Raw genomic sequence first — 18,202 nt, 5'->3', positions numbered from 1 at the left:
GAACAATATTTTGGGACAGTGATATACAGGGTGTCCCAAAACTCAACGATAATCCGAGACAGGATGAAAGGCCAAGTCATACCGGTTATAGGAAAAATAAAAAAAAAATTCCATATCACTTAGTTCAGCAATAATAGACACTTTTCAAAACAGTCAAAATTCCACACCCTTGGTCGCATTTTCAAGTCCTGTGATCACCAATGTCACAATTTCGCTGTGTTTTTTTTACTTTCGTGATCTTAATTAAATATGCTATTAATCGTATAACAAATTAATGCACAAAACATTGTTAATTTAATAAAAAAAGTTAAGTTTTAGTGAGTCATCTTTCTCAAAAATATCGTTAGACAACTTTGACGCCTCATACTGAAAAAAAAATGTACTACACTACCCTTGGCAAGTTATTTCAAAAGTTGGCGCATTTAATCAAAATTTCAAAATGGTATAAGACTTGCCACTTTTCTTGCCATTAAAAATGTTATTTTTATTTGAACGAAGAGTATCCTCGCAAATGGATCGGACGCAGTGGTACAATTTTATGGCCTCTTCGTTCTTCCGATCTAATTCCAGTAGATATTTTTTACTGGGAATGCATAAAAGAAAAAGTTTATTCGAAATCAATACAAAATCTATCAGAACTTCGCCAGAAAATTGACACAGCGTCAGAAGAAATAAATGCAAGGAATTTTGCTTGACTAGTGAAAAAATCTTTTGTACGCCGTTGCAGAGCCTGTATTCGTGCCAGAGGAAAGCAATTATTTTTAGTAAAGAGGTAATTGAGTCAGTCCATAACAAATATTTAATGAAATAAACATAATAGGTTATAATAATTAAAAAAAAAAACAGTGAACGAACCATCGATCTTACTTAATTATTCTCCTTAATCTAAAGTTCTTCCGAATTGTTTTCCTCTGGCATGAATTCAGGCTCTGCAACGCCTCACAAAAGACCTTTGCACCAGTCAATCATAATTCCTTGCATTTATTTCCTCTGACGCTGTGTCAATTTTCTGGCTAAGTTCTGATAGATTTTGTATTGATTTCGAATAAACTTTTTCTTTTATGCATTCCCAGTAAAAAATATCTACTGGATTTAGATCGGGAGACCGAGGAGGCCATAAAATTGTACCACTGCGTCCGATCCATTTGCGAGGATACTCTTCGTTCAAATAAAAATAACATTTTTAATGGCAAGAAAAGTGGCAAGTGTTATACCATTTTGAAATTTTGATTAAATGCGCCAACTTTTGAAATAACTTGCCAAGGGTAGTGTAGTACATTTTTTTTTCAGTATGAAGCGTCAAAGTTGACTAACGATATTTTTGAGAAAGATGACTCACTAAAACTTAACTTTTTTTATTAAATTAACAATGTTTTGTGCATTAATTTGTTATACGATTAATAGCATATTTAATTAAAATCACGAAAGTAAAAAAACACAGCGAAATTGTGACATTGGTGATCACAGGACTTGAAAATGCGACCAAGGGTGTGGAATTTTGACTTTTTTGAAAAGTGTCTATTATTGCTGAACTAAGTGATATGGATTTTTTTTTTATTTTTCCTATAACCGGTATGACTTGGCCTTTCATCCTGTCTCGGATTATCGTTGAGTTTTGGGACACCCTGTATAAGCGTGGTTTAAGATCGCATAATTTTTATCCTAAACAGTCTCGATGCTGGTCACGAACCACCTCATAATCAGGGTCACAAACAGCTTTCCATAGTGAACTATATCTCAACCACTCCACAATTTTACTTGAAGCAATCACAGTTACAAGCTAGGTACATACAATTTCCATCATTCTAAGTTCCACAGAAATCCTATCAATCAAAATATAACATTATACCCGTAAAAGCCTCGGATAAACAAATAAAACAAGAACAATCACGTCTACGTAGTCTTCATCTACGTATACGGGCTATACAAACTCAATTCTCATTCGTTTCGGTACGAAGTCCCTCAAGACACAATGCAGCGCTTCACGTCAGTAGCAGGGGCAAACGCTAACCTATAATGATTATATTATACAAAGATTGCACAAACATTCAAGGGTTAGTGGTTTTTGTCTCGTGTCGACCTTTCGGTCTCTTCAATTATGAGTAGACATGATATTCTATTCTACTTTATTTTAGGAGATATTCTAGAGATTTTGTTCCAGAAATTAGTTTTTGAGACTTAACAGCCATAAGACGTAGTCGTATTACAATATATATGTGTATCTGTGTCCCATTTTATATGTAAATCGAGAGCATGACACTAAGTTTTAAGTTTGCAACGATCATTTATTACGTTACAGGCTTTGTCCGGAGGACGGTTAATATTGATTCTACATTAATTTTTTGCACCATCTCACTCCTCACATGCTGTTCCCATCCTCCAAAAAGTTTAGGAACAGAATAGGTGGGTATTTATTAGTCAGTCACGATAAATTACATCTAACGGATATTTTATACCCTGGATTAACATCGAATACCCTGTACACCCTGTATCTGAGATCCACCTAGACAAAATCACTACTAAATAGCTCTCATCTACCTATCTTTACAATTCCCATGCATTCTATACAAAAATCTAATCACAAATGTTATGGAAAAGATTGCAGCGAACATTCTAGGGTCAGTGGCTGTCTCCAGTGAGTTAACCAGCCACGAGAACGTCAGCTAGACACGATAATATGACGTATCAAGACTCTGACCTGAATGGCTTAATGCGGATTCAATTTTTCCGCGGGACGGACTTTATCAGCGTAATTCTGTTCAGTTGGCCAAATACTGCAACTTTATTTCATTTTATATGAGGGTAAAAATTGTGTGTTGAAATAAAGTGACACATAGATTAATGCGTTATTAAAATTGAGAGCTATTTCAGTGTTCTGTATAGATAGACGTGATTTTCACATTGCAATTGTTACTTGGTTATGCAAGTGGTTAAAACTAATCACTTCTACTAATCTTCATTAACCTAAAACCTCGACGAAATGCCTAGCGCTCACGAGTTCACGGCTAGTCTTTCAAAAACATCCTAAATGTACACAATAATGGAAAACTAAGTAATATCTTTAGAAAAGCTGAAAATAAACCGCGATCAAATACCAACGAAAAAAAGTGTTTCATTTCTGAATGTGGTTTTCGCGTAAACGTTAGATATTATTACTATTAAGGTTGTTTGTATCGTATATGAAAAGGAAAAATACACAAGTACTAAAATGCTGCCATTAGACGTACTTATAAAGGGATATACAGCTGATTCAGCATTTATAAGAAAAATATTAGGTCTGATTTACTTCAAAGCGTCTCTACAGCTTCATGTCATTCATCAAAACATTATTCAACGACATAACAAGCCGCGATTTCCACCACACAATCCAACAACCCAATTCTAAAATAATCACATTAACTCACTTGAAAATCTACATACATTACCGCGATTCTATAGCGGCCAGTAAAATTATGACACATACAGAATCGTACGAATCTACTCGAGGGATTTATTCGGCTCATTTCTCATTTACCCTGGCTTTACAGCTTCCGAGAATAGACGCGAAGCTATCTTAGTACAGGATCCTGATTAGGGATCCGTCTGCCTGCCAGCCTGCCGCCAAATGTCGTTTTAAATAGCGTCTTCGAGTCTTTAAAGAGCTTTCTGTTCATCAGGGCGTTAGCATTGCATTACTTTGTAATAGAACCGACAATCGAGTGAACGTTTTGATGTTAATGCTTCAAACAATTTATTTATAGTTTGAGTGAAATGGGGTGATTTTGACGTGTCAGGTACGTGCTGCTATCTTACGTATTTAACGTTAGTATAATGTCCGTGTTATCTATTAGCGCAGAGCGTCAAGCGTTTAACTATAATGAGGGCTCGATAACGGAACAAATTAGGCATTATTCACATCACAAGACTTACATTTTGTTTGTAAAGTAACTTTTGCGGATCTATATGTCATCTGATAAATATACCATACATTTTAATGTAGTGTTTTACTATATTCCACCTAAGTCACGAAATAAAAACAAATACAGCGTAATTTTAAACATGAACACAACAAGATAGCGTAGAACTCCACACCAACAAGCGCACAGCACTTAAATTATGAATTTAGATGGAACTAAGAAACCAACTCCAGAATCGCCGGAATACATTGCCTTAATATGATTAAGCCATTTTGAGTAACATCGATCGAGCATAAAAAGACGACATCTTAACCATTTGGTTACAAATAAGGCAATACCTGATTCCCTCCGCCAATTCTAAGTAAAACATGCGAAATATTTGTGGAGGCTTCACTCGCATGGCGAGCCACTTTACCCGCGTTTTTCTCGTTTGATTGGTGTAAGAAATCCAACGGAATACCTTACAATTTCTCATGCTAAACAGTCGATATATTTAGAACGCCAACAAACGAGCCTTCACGAAAATGGTAACATAATCTAATTAAGTAAAACGCTCAAGAAAAACGGGTTCTCAAATCGGTAACACTAAGTAATTGCATTAAAATATAAAGATAAGCAATTTATTTAATCATTCACCGCACGTAGAAAACATATAGTTAATAGAAGTGAGTGAGAATATCCGGCGATCGAGGCAAGCTGGCCAACATTATGATAAATGATTGCGCTAAAGATGATTGGGATCAACGTAACATGGACAAACTCAAGGTTGTGAACGTAACTCGGTATTACAGCGAGAACAAACATGATAACAAGAGATGAGGGCAACGACACCACTGATTTGATTACTCTACGAAGATAAGATACGTCTCGCGTACTACACGAGTAACACACGATCCCTAAGGGCTTTGATACTACTAATAACTGTCGCACCTAGGTTTCTTGAGCTAGGCGTAGGCAGAGGCGTAGACTATCTCACACCTACTCTCGCTAGTCTAGGGGCCATTTATCGGATATAGTTGCATTTTAGATATTACCGAGTCGTTATTTCGTAAGTAATTCTCACAGTACTTTATCTCGCTTACGTTCAAGTACTATCATAATGTTATCGCAAAATTCAGGTTCAAATACTAGGTATGATGATGACTGTATCTAGCAAATACTTTTTTTTAGTTATTTACGCACGAGTTCAATACATAGGGCCCTAAGTAATTAGTTCACAATTGGGTTTTTTAACATGGAAAGTACAATATTTGATTTCGTAGGTCAGTTTCTTGCGCAATATACACGTCAATATTGTAGCGGTATACTTTTTATAGTGATCAGATTTTCAATTAGTATATTGCTTCCGCTTGACACATTAGGTACTCATAAATTTAATTACGAAAACACTTATTTTCAGCAATTTATGTACGACAGAGTAACAAAGATCCATATATCCTGGCAATTTTCTCGGAAATATGTACCTACGGTTTAGTACATACAACCAATATTGAGTATTTATGTACCAAAACAATAAATTGAAGACATTTCACCAAATCCCAAATGAAAAGCCCCAATTCAACAATAAATCACATAATCACAAGTTTTCAAAACTATAAATCAGGAACATTCAGTCACAACAGGGCTCAAATTAACGTATTGTCAAACAAGTATCACTCAGCACAAAAATTCTATGACCCGTATCACTGGGTCAAATCACTGTCTGGATCAAAATCAATTGATCATTGCACATAAGATCTAACCTACTTGTAAACAATAGTAAATTATTGAAAATTTAGACCATTCATTCTGTTCACTCAATGGTATAAGATGCCCGTAAATGTTCTGTATTCTTTAATGGAATATGGGACTTAAATATCTAACGTAGTATTTTTATTACAAATGTTTTGGATGTTAAACAGAACACAATGAAAAACGCATTAAAATAAAATTTTTGGTAACATTTACTTAATGTGTCGATTGCTCATTGTACAGTCATAACACACATTATAAGGGATTGTGGGAGACTTTGGTGATTATGTTTCAGTAAATATATGGGACACTGTACAGTTTAAGAATTTAGCAATATTATGCAACAATACAAATGAATAAAACAAACCCTGCCAGTAGTACGGATATAATAAAATACTGAGATTAATTGGGTAATTCCCGTTTTGATAAGGTTTTATATTAATTATAAATAATAAGTGGTGGAACTTATTTACGGACACAATTGACTGAACTGCGATCTAAACATTATTACCTACGTCTATTATTTACAGACTATAATATATTAGGTATAATAATATAGAACTGTGTCTGTGCAATTATAGATAAGGTTGGTACCAGGCAGACAATCCCCTATTTAACAAATATCATGTGAGTTAAGCAATAGTATTTTTAATGGCTACCTAAATATTTAGAATAAAATTTAGCTTTTTGCAACACATAGTACAACTTCCCAATGATGTGTAATGTTTATAAAATGGCAAGTCTGCTAAAACACATGTTTAAATTGAAATATCTAGGTTAATAATGCTGTTTTAATGCAGAACTAAGAGATTCTCACAGTATACTTTCAATATGCCATATTTTTTTCTGGACTAACAAAAATATATTGTACTGAGTTTATTATTTGTGCTTATAATATCTTGTTACAGCTATAAAACAATACAGACTATGAACTCATCAATTCTATTTCTAAACTGATTGTAACAAAACAGCAATAACTCTATATCAAATTAATTGAACTGATTAAACTGCCCTATATTCAATACTACTAAGTAGAAAAAAAAATCAGACATCTGAGAGCATTCCATATTCAAATTAAATACTCATCAGCCAGTATTTCAGTTTGTAAATCACAGAGACACATGTCCCATGAATCATGGGATACAGTTATCAAAACACATGTGTCCAAATTATAAACACAATGTGCTCTCCATACAGTAACAAGACTGGCATGCTGTTTCATAAATAAAAATCCCCATCATGTTTATTTTTTTAATGTCCACCATATTTTTAAATTTGGATTGTGGCTAAGTAAAATCTTTATGGTGTATTAATCTGTCATGTTTTTAATAGCTCTTGCCAATAAAAATGAATTTACGAAAAATAAATAATCTCAGATCTAGTTATTAGTTTTATTTTTTATTTTATTATTTAAACAATTATAGTTTTCTATTATTGAGTCAATTAAAGTAATTGATTGTTTTTAAACCTGTCTATTCTAACGTTATCGCTTATCATTTGTTTATAAATAAAAAAATGTATGATTACGATAATTACATCGAAAAACTATCTATAAGTTGGAGTCAAGTTTTAATTATCAGTCTTACTATCGAAACTATTGGGAAGTAATGACGATAAATTACACTTCAATTCGCTATCAATGGCTATAAATGCACCCTGACCGAATGCATTGTTTGTGTGCATTAGTTATTGCATCCTACTTCCAGAGAGCATCGTGATAATTCGCGAAAAGTTATCATCTGGCGATAACCTATGAGAGTCGAATCAATTGAACCTAGCCATATCAACGCGAAATATTGACGAAATATACACACAGAATGCACTCATAAAATAATCACAACATCCCTAGTGTAACCACAGTTAAAGAACCTCGTAAAACCCTATAAATCCTAAAATATAGAGAGAAACATAAAATAAATACGTACCCTTATAAGTACAATGAAGATATCAAGTTATCCAAATGTCCAACCACGAAAACCATTATCACGAAAAAAACACACAATACACAGTTTCCACTAGCACATAATCATTTATATATTGTTTAATCCACACCCGCGCAAATGTTAAAAATCAGTTTCTTATTGACATAAACACAAACTGAGCGTCCGCCATATGCAGGTACGTTCCGCACATATACGAGCGTAAATTTTTTGCTCTGGCTTGTTCAAAACGTTAATGAAGCAGCAACACTTTTGATCGCCTTTTTACGAAAAAATCTTGTTTGGGATTTGAAGATACAGTTAAAAATACAGCTTAGCTTTGTTAATCAAAATATAATAATGCTAAAAATTATCTTTTAACTATCAGAACACGGTAATTTTCATTTATTTCGAATATTGAGAAACGTCAAAAGTCCATTCGAAAGTTTAACTGTTTAGTGGTTCCGAACGCACGCCGATTTGCATTTCACTTCACTGCATGCCGGGACCGCTCGAACTTCACCGCGCTCCAATCCCGACGAGCTTTGATTTCGATTTACGGAAGAGTATAGATGGCTGTTAGAAAAGGATGGATGATATTGTAGTCAACGGCCTCTGTGAACTGTGAAGATACTGCGTGAAACGAGCTATTATTTAGTAGACTGTGGCTTTTCTCGTAGCACTCCGTAGTAGATGTAGAACTAATCTGAAAAGTTCTAATAACATGACAGTAACTTTCTTCGAGTATAATACCTACATACACTGCTAGATATTTTAATTAAGTATTTAGGTACTTACGTACTTAGTCTTAAATGTACTTAAGTATACCTGGTTTAATATATTATTGTTATGATAATAATTATATAATGTTAATAAAAAGCTACGAATAGTTGCGGTTTAAATAATCGCTGTCGTATAATATTAATTTTAATATTTATTAGGAACGTATAAAGCGATAGCAAGATATAGAATAGATAATTATGTAGGTAGGTACCTACTTTAAAATAATACAAACATTAACCATAAACGTAAACTTGGAAGTAAAATACTAATATCTGTTTTTCTGTACCTAACCAAAGTTATTAGGTTATCTTAAGAATAACGTATCATAAGCTTAGTATTCTCATTTCTATAACTTCTTAAGTATTATCGTTTTTATCTTCTAACTGCAGTTCGCAAACATATTTTTATGAAGCCGTCCTTTATAAAACTTCGTATCCAATCTTAAATAACAAGAAAACGCTCCGTATTTCTATAGAGCTCTTTAATTCAGCATTTGCAGCCAATAACCTACATGCGGTGTTCGCTAGTGGTACAAATATTCCCCTTCTTGCCGTATAAACTGGTTCATTTTATTTGCTTCAATATGACGTATTATATGTTTGTCGTTTTGGGGTAACTTCCCTTTTAACCCGCCAATGTTTGATGCTGTAGTATGGAGATACTGTTTCAAGTATTTACGAATATAAGTAGCTGTTAGACGTAAGCTTTGATTTCCTAAATTAAGTTGGTCTAAGTACTGGTTTGTTTTAGTTAAACATTTCTTGGTAGTGTTCTTCATTTGTATTGTACTTTTCAGTCTCGTGACTTAGGAGTCCGACTTTCGCCTTTTGGTGAACACGTGACTAAACTCTCGGCCGGCTGTCGAGATTTATTTAAAAGAAAGCTTCAGTATTTAACCTAACCGAATACGCATCAGAACCATGGAATTCATAGTCGCTTATTTTGAAGACCATAGAATTAGAGCCGGTGCAGCACCTATTTAAAAACTCAGTTGTAAAGTAAAAGTAATTAGGTAGTTTTAAGACAAATCTATTTAGAACAATGACGAAAGTACAATAATTATTTAGATTCCGAGCCACAGAGTAAGTAGGCTGAATAAACATTGTGACCCCTTCCATTCGTCTGTAAAAAATAAAACAAATAAGTAATCGAAACGTTCCGTTCCCCTCAAAATGTATTCGATATCAATGGGGGAGCAAGTTATCAAAATGTACCGGACGCCTCGACTGATTTAGAAAACGATTTTTTCATCTTATACTAGCGACCCGACCCGGCTTCACATAAGTGAACATTTTTTTTTTCTCGCAAATTAAAATAGCCTGTATAAGTCAGTGATAATGTAGCTTTCAAATCCTATTAATATAATAAAAACTTCCGCATAAAAAAAAAACCACAGCGTACTTTGTACCCAGGGAAATCTTTTAATGTAGACAAGTGTTTTTTTTTTATAAATGTCCAGTACTTCTTGAACCAATTGGTTACAAACATACTTACATACAAATCTTAATCTTTATAATATTAATAGTATGAGAGTTCTAAATCTATGCCACGTGATATTATGTATGAATAACTTTTCGTACAAACAGTTTCTTCAGTTCTTAAAGCAAAGGAAAGTTCTTGACCTGAAAGAACTTGGACCTGGCCAGCGTCTTAGACTAAAAGTAAACTATTCCTGATTCCGGGAGAAAACTTGTGTTCAACAGCGAAACAGTACCTAATTGCTGTAAAAAATATTTTCCCGGTTGTAATTCAAATGAAATTTTTGTTAAACCTTTTAAGGCAATAAAATAAACAAAACTTTAATTTAGGAGTACTCATTAAATCTCTACATGGAATTTTAATTATACAAGCAGTATGTAGGCGTAGGTTTTAGATTTAAACGCCAGGTGCGGTTCTAACTAGGCAGTTGAATTTACATTCGTTATTTTTATATTAAAGGCGTGTTTTAAACTTTATTGTTTAGTTAGCTCATTAGATAGAGTAAGATGAACTTTAATGTCATAATCATGTGTTATCTATTCAGTATCATATAAGGAAAGGACAAGGTACAGTTTGTGTGATTTTTGTTAAAGCGATAGTCAATTGATAGATTTGTTTTATCTTTTTATACAATACCTAAGTACTAGCCGCGCGCCGCAGTTGCACTCGCGTTTTTGTGATTATTATTATACTTAGTAGGTACGTACTAAGCGAGCTAGGTACTCCAGTCAGTCGCCATACACAAAACAAGTTAGATACGGTAAATAATTTCAGCGATTAATATAATCAAACAAACAAGATTCTCTTAAATTGATATATTTTTATTTAAGTAGACATACAGTTTTGTGTTACAATTGGTATTATTTTTTAAGAACAAAGAATCGTAAAATCGACTGTAAAAGAAAGATGGCGTCATATCTATCGCGATTCCCGCCATGACTCAAGTGCACAACATATCGAGTGCGTGTGTACTGAACAACTATATCCATTGTGTTTATAGCGCCCTAGGGAAATATCCGTCTGGTTACTGTCTGTCGCTAACAGCCGTGTAGCCGGCGGAAATGGCCGTGCGGGTTCGATTCCCCGGGGGTGTGTTGTTATCAGCCTTCAGCGATTGTTTATTGATTTTGTGCTTAATTTTTTTTCTTGTGATTTTTTCTTTTGTTTTTTATGAGTTGTGTTCCTTCTCATATTTATCGCTGTTACTTACGCGACCAATCTTCCATAGTTACTATAAATGTGAACGTAATTCTGTCTTATTCCTCTGTCTATTATCCATATACCTATGTACCTAGTACCCTTTCCCAACCAAAGGACTGAACCGATATAGATGGAAATTGGCGAAGCTGTAACTCATTCCTTGGAAAGGTAGCGAAAACTTCCTGTGTTCTCTCCTATACGTACTACTACGAAACAAAACAGTTTCACACTGTAAAGATGTTGTCAAGTTTGTTAATTATAAATTTCATAAAAGTTGCACACAAAGATTCTTCAAACCAGTGTCCCAATATTCGATATTGAACCTCATAAACCTTACACAATATAAGTTACAAGATTTTCATAACATTTTATATCATACGTGTTCCTTATAAAAAGGTATAGAACGCGTCGCGATTGTCCCTAGGGCGCGGCGGCGGGACATACTGTTTCATAATTGCATTTAAAGCCCCCTCCTGCCAATATTGCCTGCACTTTGCTACAACTTTACTATGCATCTGTATTTGCCCACGCCGCACTCTGATACCGCCACTCTGATACCAGACTGGCCATTTAGCGGGAATGAAATTTAAATTTGGAATGTGTGTATGAATACTTTATGGAATTGACCGCTGCTATAGAAACTCTTTTGTGCTATACAATTTGTTTTTAAATCACAGACTACAAAGAAAATCGAGCAAAAGCAAAGGCAGAATTAGAAATAAAAATTGTATTATTGCATTTATTTGAAAACAAAAACGTTTGACCGTCAACAGTATTATTTAAATTGGAATTTAGCGGGCCGTTGGCGAATACGTTCAGTGGTATTAGGGGTTAACATTTGGCAACTATCAGCTGTTGAGTCAATCTTACATACACCGCCTTCTGCAACAAATCGTTCCATATTATAATAATAAATAGTAATACAGATTCTGAGGGTCGCCATGATATCATAATTGCAATATACTTTGTTTAATTCCCACACGGATCATTATATGGTAAACAACATATTGTAAACTAGCTGACCCACGCGGCACCGCTTACATGAAAATGTAAATTTAACATTATTTTTGTTTTTTTCGCACCATAAAAGCCCTCCCCGTGTCTTACAAATACATGACTAAAATAATTTGCCAAATTGGAGGAACCGTTCAACCTTATCAACACATTTGGCGATATTTTTTTATTTAAACAGATAGATAGATGGATTAGTTAAGTCTAAACTACGTTTTATTTAAATCGTGGGAATTATCTACTGCATTATAAAACTGATTCATCTTACCACCTGTGTTCATTCCTTAGTCATATTTATTACAAACAATATTAAATCATCTCTTTGTTATGTCTGTGTCTCAAAACAACTCTATTGTCGTAGTAGTTTACTATGCCACTGCATAATCAATGATGTTGTATAATCTGTCGATTGTACATTAAATGCACATGTTTATTTCCCTAACCGATTGCACTTAAAAAAGTAAAATCTCTATGATTTGTTTGTTTTGTATGATAAAAACATTTCTGATCACAGAAATGTATGTAGCTAATTAAAAAAAATCGACATTACCATATTTTCGGACATTATAAAAACTATCCTTGTCGTCTATTTAAAATACTTATATAATTAAAATTCATAAGTAAGTACAGAAACATAAGTGCCGAACTCTGATTTACATTGACGTGAGTAATTTTGTGCCACTAGTCATGAAGTTCTAACCCTAGATCTGTGGCCGGTCAAATAGTAAGGCGGTCTTGGTGTTGCTAATAACTACGACAACTAATCTAATTACATACATTACATACATACATAAAATTAATTTTTTTTCCCCATAGGTAACCCTAAGGGGGAAAAAAAGCAGAGACAAAAGAACGCTACTTGGTTCGATACTTCAAACTTCCTTTGCTTCATTCACATTAATACATCTTGTCATATTGGACCGTCATACTAGTCTAATGATTAAAATATTTATTATGTTTGATAACAATCGCGCCATACAAGTACAAGTTTTCGAAAAAATCCGGTTTAACAGCGTACCTGTTTTCAACCCCAACATTGCCGAGAACCTCTCAATTCTAAAGCTCAAAACGACAATGTTTTTGTTACTTAACACAAAGAAATAACAAAATTTCGGTACCAATAGGGTGTGACAATAAGCAGGTACACCCTAATATTTTACAAACCCTTCGAAAAGATGATAGTAGTGGTGTTAGTAAAAAATAGAGCACAATATTATGTTATTATCTGCTCTAGTTGACTGAGAGAAGGGGTCGTACAAATACGCGACGAGCTGCGAACCTATTACTTTACAATCCACTACGCTTTTATATTTTATTCCTATATTTCCAGCCTTATTTTTTTCATGGAATAGTGTGACCTGATTTATTTTATCGATTTATACCTACCATACTTCTTAAACTATAAAAACTGAGAAATAAAAATAAATATAAGTACGATAAGATATTTATAATAGGGAAAGAATTAATTATATTTATTATGTTTCAAAAATCTAACAAGTATTACCAGAAATAACGGACTCGGAAGCAACTTCGCTCAATCCTTCTTTAATACATTCCTTGGGAAATTTACAGAGATCTTTAGCTTGGTATTAAATTTGTAATATTCTAAACAACCTCACTATTGAGTAGGTGAGTTCTTATTTGTACACTGTACCTACTAGCTCAGAGCCCAGTACATCACATAATACATTAAAATCTTCCCAACCGCATAAAAATCTGTTTCATAGGTTTTGAGTTTATTGTGTCTGTTCTCTATGCGGCGAGAAACCAAGTTCAACAAAATTTGTTGATCAGTCGAATAAAAATGTCGAACACGAGCGAATTATATTTAAGAAATCGTGAGATAAATAAATGGAGGCGACCAGCGATGTGTATAGATGTTTAAAGAGTACCTATAGATCGTTTTCAAAGATAACTTGTGTGCTCAATGCTTTATGTGCAACAAGCGAACGCGACAAATGGAGCGTGATATGTGGATAACCATTTATTCTGTAAAATAAATTGTGTGGCTTAAATTGCATTGCTCTTGTTATATTTACAGTGTATTGTATGTTTACAACGTAGTCGTTGTACTGCACGTAAAAGATTGGATGCATAAATGAAATGTCGGTTGATTGACCGCTTTACTTTGTTGAATATAAATTAGTATTTAGGTACATCCATGAGAAGATTAGTGATTTGAGTATCTTTAAATTGACTTTAAGACACCAAAGTTTAATCTAAATATTGGTTTGGCATGTCAAGGATCAAATAAGGAGGCAAGGATTTTATTTTCATATAACCACTAAGTGAGAAGCTACATTTTATTACAGGTTTTATCTCTAATTACTGCTAAGAGTAGTCATTAAGTTATCTTTCTACACGATCTGGGTCATAAAACTAGCCTTAAACTTCTTATTTTAATCTGTGCCAGAAGAATGTTTTCCCGCCATTTCACGAATCACGATATCGGATAAGTCTCGCTCGTATCAGGGCCGCTCACTCACAGAGCGACGCGACCTGCGCCGAGAAAATAGGAAAAAAACACAAGTAATTAGGAGAACCGCCTCCGATAAGACCGCTTGATGAAAAACTTGAAAGAATCCTTATTAAGATACGTCGCCGACATTCGGTCTTTGACTTGACGTACAAATCGATTTTCATCCCGACAATCGTGATACTTTATAGGATTTTTCTTTTGTATATAGGTTCAACTTGACCTTGAGTACATGTTTTAGATTTTATTTCAAAATATGGGGAATGTAAATCTTTACAATTTTATGGAGTTTGGAGGTTTTAAGTTCGTTGCTCTGAATAAATACTGTTTGTTTTTTTATGCATAGCTTTTAGGCATCTCATAATAATTGAGCAGGTACCTTCCCTTTCTCCTTCCAAAGTTTCAAACATCTCCATCCTGCGACTTTTGTTGCCACTATCAACAATTTGCCACTAAGCATATAATTTATCAACTATCAACTCTATCAAGCATAACTTACCCAGTACCTAAAAATACAGAATACACAATGAATACGAGTAAACAGTAAAAAAATAACTGGTGGAAAGACGGTATTATTTATATTCAACAGTGTAGCGTAGACTTTACTTACTTATCTACTATCTAGCGATTAAAAATAAGAGGCCCTTAACTTTACCTAAAATCTCAGGTCTAAGATAACGCCACTTAAACCTAGGCTTAAAATTTATCAGCAAGGGTTTAACGCCTAAAATAATTTGTACAAAACAGTATTAATTAATGTTATGACGCGTAATAACCACTTAGTAAGGCGTACAGATAATTTTATGAACCATTAAGTCTGGCTATTATAATTAGGCCTATCTTGCCGAGGTAGAACAAAGATTAAAGTGTTGATACTTTAAATATTAATTTAACACACGATGAACGACTAAACTCGGGCGTTTAATTTCCTCTTGAGCTAAATAAGTTTCGAATCCAATATGTTGGACGAAGACTACTACAATTAATAATAAGTACTACATTTATTTATTATGATGGGGACTTTGTTCAGGAAAATACGGTCATTTGATGAAATAAAATCAGCAAGGAAGTACAATCACTATAAAGATGTTCTTGGAACAAAAATGCAATAAACTTAAACTAAAAATGTTCAATTATCACGGTGCTTAACTAAGATAACTAAGATACTGTAGGAAGATGTTCTAAATCAAAGACACTTATAATGAAAATGAAATAATAATAATCAGACTGACTAGACAATGCATAATGTAGGTTCTCGTAGATACAAATCTGCAAAACAAAGGCTCGTAGTATCGTAGAACAATCGTAGAAGCCATTAAAATCTCGTAGCATCTACGAAATAAATCGTAGCATATGACGGCACATTGCGAAACTAACAGCGCGGTACATCTTAAGAGACACGAACATTTTAAAAGGAAAGAGATTTTAAAATGTGGTTTTGGACTCTAAAATAAAAAGGGCACATTTTTACAAATAAACTTATCAGTTTCCAGTCCTATTTTGATAAATCTGAAACACAAATACAGCTAATTAAAAACAATAGTACAATGTTTTAAATCAAATCATAACAAAATAAAAAACTATTAACACAGTAATTGGTAAAGTTGCGACGTAGTAACACTTGGGAAGCAAAGAAACCAAACGATTCATCTCTGAATTCCAATTAGCCTAGTTGTAGCAAGTTGGCCCAATTTACGGCACACAAAATAAGTACAAAACTTAGTACTCAACATTGCAACGAGAATACCGACCTCCTTCGTCACAATTTTCCGTCTTTCTTTATGTCTGCAAATAGGCCTTACATAAAATTGTGTTTATTATGATGTTAACGCGAATAACATTTTGGTTATTTTAAAGTTGAAGTAGTTTGGAATATCGTTATTACTTTTGCAGTCGCCAATCAATTGTGGATCTACAAAGGTAATTAGAAAATTGTTAACACAAATTGCAATGTTTCATTAAAACTACCGTAATTAGATAGATAAATAAATGAACGTAGGTAAATTATTCAACAACAGAATAAAACTTTATAAGTACTACTACATGATATACAGAACAATAATGTCAATAAGTACGGACAGTTTTCCCAATGATTGGAACGTTGCACACAATCTGAATGGTATTGTCAACTGAACCATTTACCAACGAATTGAAACGTGTACTGGATTGATCCAATAGAAAGCTTTACGCGTTAACGCTCCGGCTAATCCACCGATACCAATTAGTTGTTAAATAAACCACTTAACACAAATACGGTTTAAACAAATCTTTTATCCATTTACGGACTGTGGTTTTCAAAGTTTAACTCAATTATGTTACCAATAATATTTGATATACTCCAGGGTTATTATGTTTTTGAATAAAGATAACGTCCCATTTTTCTAAAATATCAAATCTGTATGTTTATCTTGCAATTACTAAACGTACTTCTAAAACCATGTAAGCATTAACCTCTCCCATTTGGTTTATCTTCATCCATCACTTGCTATGCACTAAGATTTACGCCAGAGATTCGGCAATCGGGCCGAGATTTGTCAGCAAGTGATAAATTGCCGTCCGACGTAGTCCTCGAATATCCCATCTTCTTAGTGTCAGCCTCCAGTGCGGTTTAAGACGCACTCAGGGCCCTCGCAACTAAGTATGTACAGAGCAATTTAGCTCTACACGGAGCCAAAGTGAGTGGTCCATCTAATCATCCTAATGGAGGGAGTTACTTATTGCTGTCTTACAAAACACAATACGTTACGATCCGTCAAAACACTTGACAGTTATTTCAAAATGATGAAACTTTACTCATCTGCATATTTTCATTGCAAAAACTCAACGTCAACATACTGTTGGACAGTTTAACGCAAAACCGGATCACAAAAATAAATTAGCTCAATAACAGCGCCAGTTCACGTTCCATTAAAACGTAGGCATCAAAAATATTCGTGGGCCAAACCACATAGGAAACAAAATGGCGGCCTGACATCAGCTGCCGGTCGTGGCGCGCTTTTCACATTTCCCGCCAAATACGAACATTTACAGCGACCGCATTCGTGTCGTTGTCATTCGGGGAGGCCGAACGCGGCATGCTCCGGAATTGATTCACGGGACGAGTGTGATGGAACAATGCGGATGCGTTTAGCTAGAGTATTCTGTAGCTTTTAACGTAACTACTAGTGAAACGAGCTTTGTAAACGGTGTGGGTTTTTAAAACGTATAGGATGGATGGTTGACCTACTTTTTTTCTAGCTGAATTCATTTAGCGGACAAAAGCGGTTTTAAATGTCACGTTCAGTATTTTCAAAACAAACCGTAAATTATAGTTGACCTGAAATCGTTTTTCATAATAAATGGCTTTGTTATTTAAATTCGGAGGCATCTGCGCTTGGGCACTATTGTTAAATAACGTGTTTAAATATGATGTGAAGATAAAGTGTTTAGTTGTACGTTGTTTGAATAATAGTTGAGCGCGTTAGTTCATATTTTCTATGCTGTAAGATAGTTTAAATAAGCGTCACGGCCCATTTATCCGGCGGAGCTCGCAGGACAGTGTGAACGTTTATCTTTTGCTCTCAAGCACTGTCTCGAGTGAAATGTAATTTTATGGTGCCTTTATTTTTATATTGAAACCCGGCCAAGAATATTGCGTCCTTTATATCACGGAAAACACATTTTTTACGAGAAAGCAAAATTGATTTTACAAACAAAATAAAAAAGGT

The 18,202-nt window shown here is 34.2% G+C and overlaps 1 protein-coding gene across 7 annotated transcripts in view; it reads right to left on the bottom strand.

Annotated features, from left to right (window-relative positions):
• Nucleotides 1-7,750, bottom strand: part of Lar (tyrosine-protein phosphatase Lar) — a 430,735-nt gene extending 422,985 nt beyond the window's left edge. For all 7 annotated transcript variants that reach the window (XM_076122426.1, XM_076122430.1, XM_076122427.1 and 4 more), the window contains exon 1: nucleotides 7,553-7,750. The gene's annotated coding sequence lies outside the window, so the exon portion shown is untranslated. The remainder of the gene's footprint in view (nucleotides 1-7,552) is intronic.
• Nucleotides 7,751-18,202: the final 10,452 nt, after the last annotated feature.

Source organism: Anticarsia gemmatalis, chromosome 14 (genome assembly GCF_050436995.1).
Source record: "Anticarsia gemmatalis isolate Benzon Research Colony breed Stoneville strain chromosome 14, ilAntGemm2 primary, whole genome shotgun sequence".
In the NCBI taxonomy this organism is placed as follows: Eukaryota; Metazoa; Arthropoda; class Insecta; order Lepidoptera; family Erebidae; genus Anticarsia; species Anticarsia gemmatalis.
The sequence above is the reverse complement of the archived record's forward strand: the minus strand, read 5'-3'. Positions and strand labels throughout refer to the sequence as shown.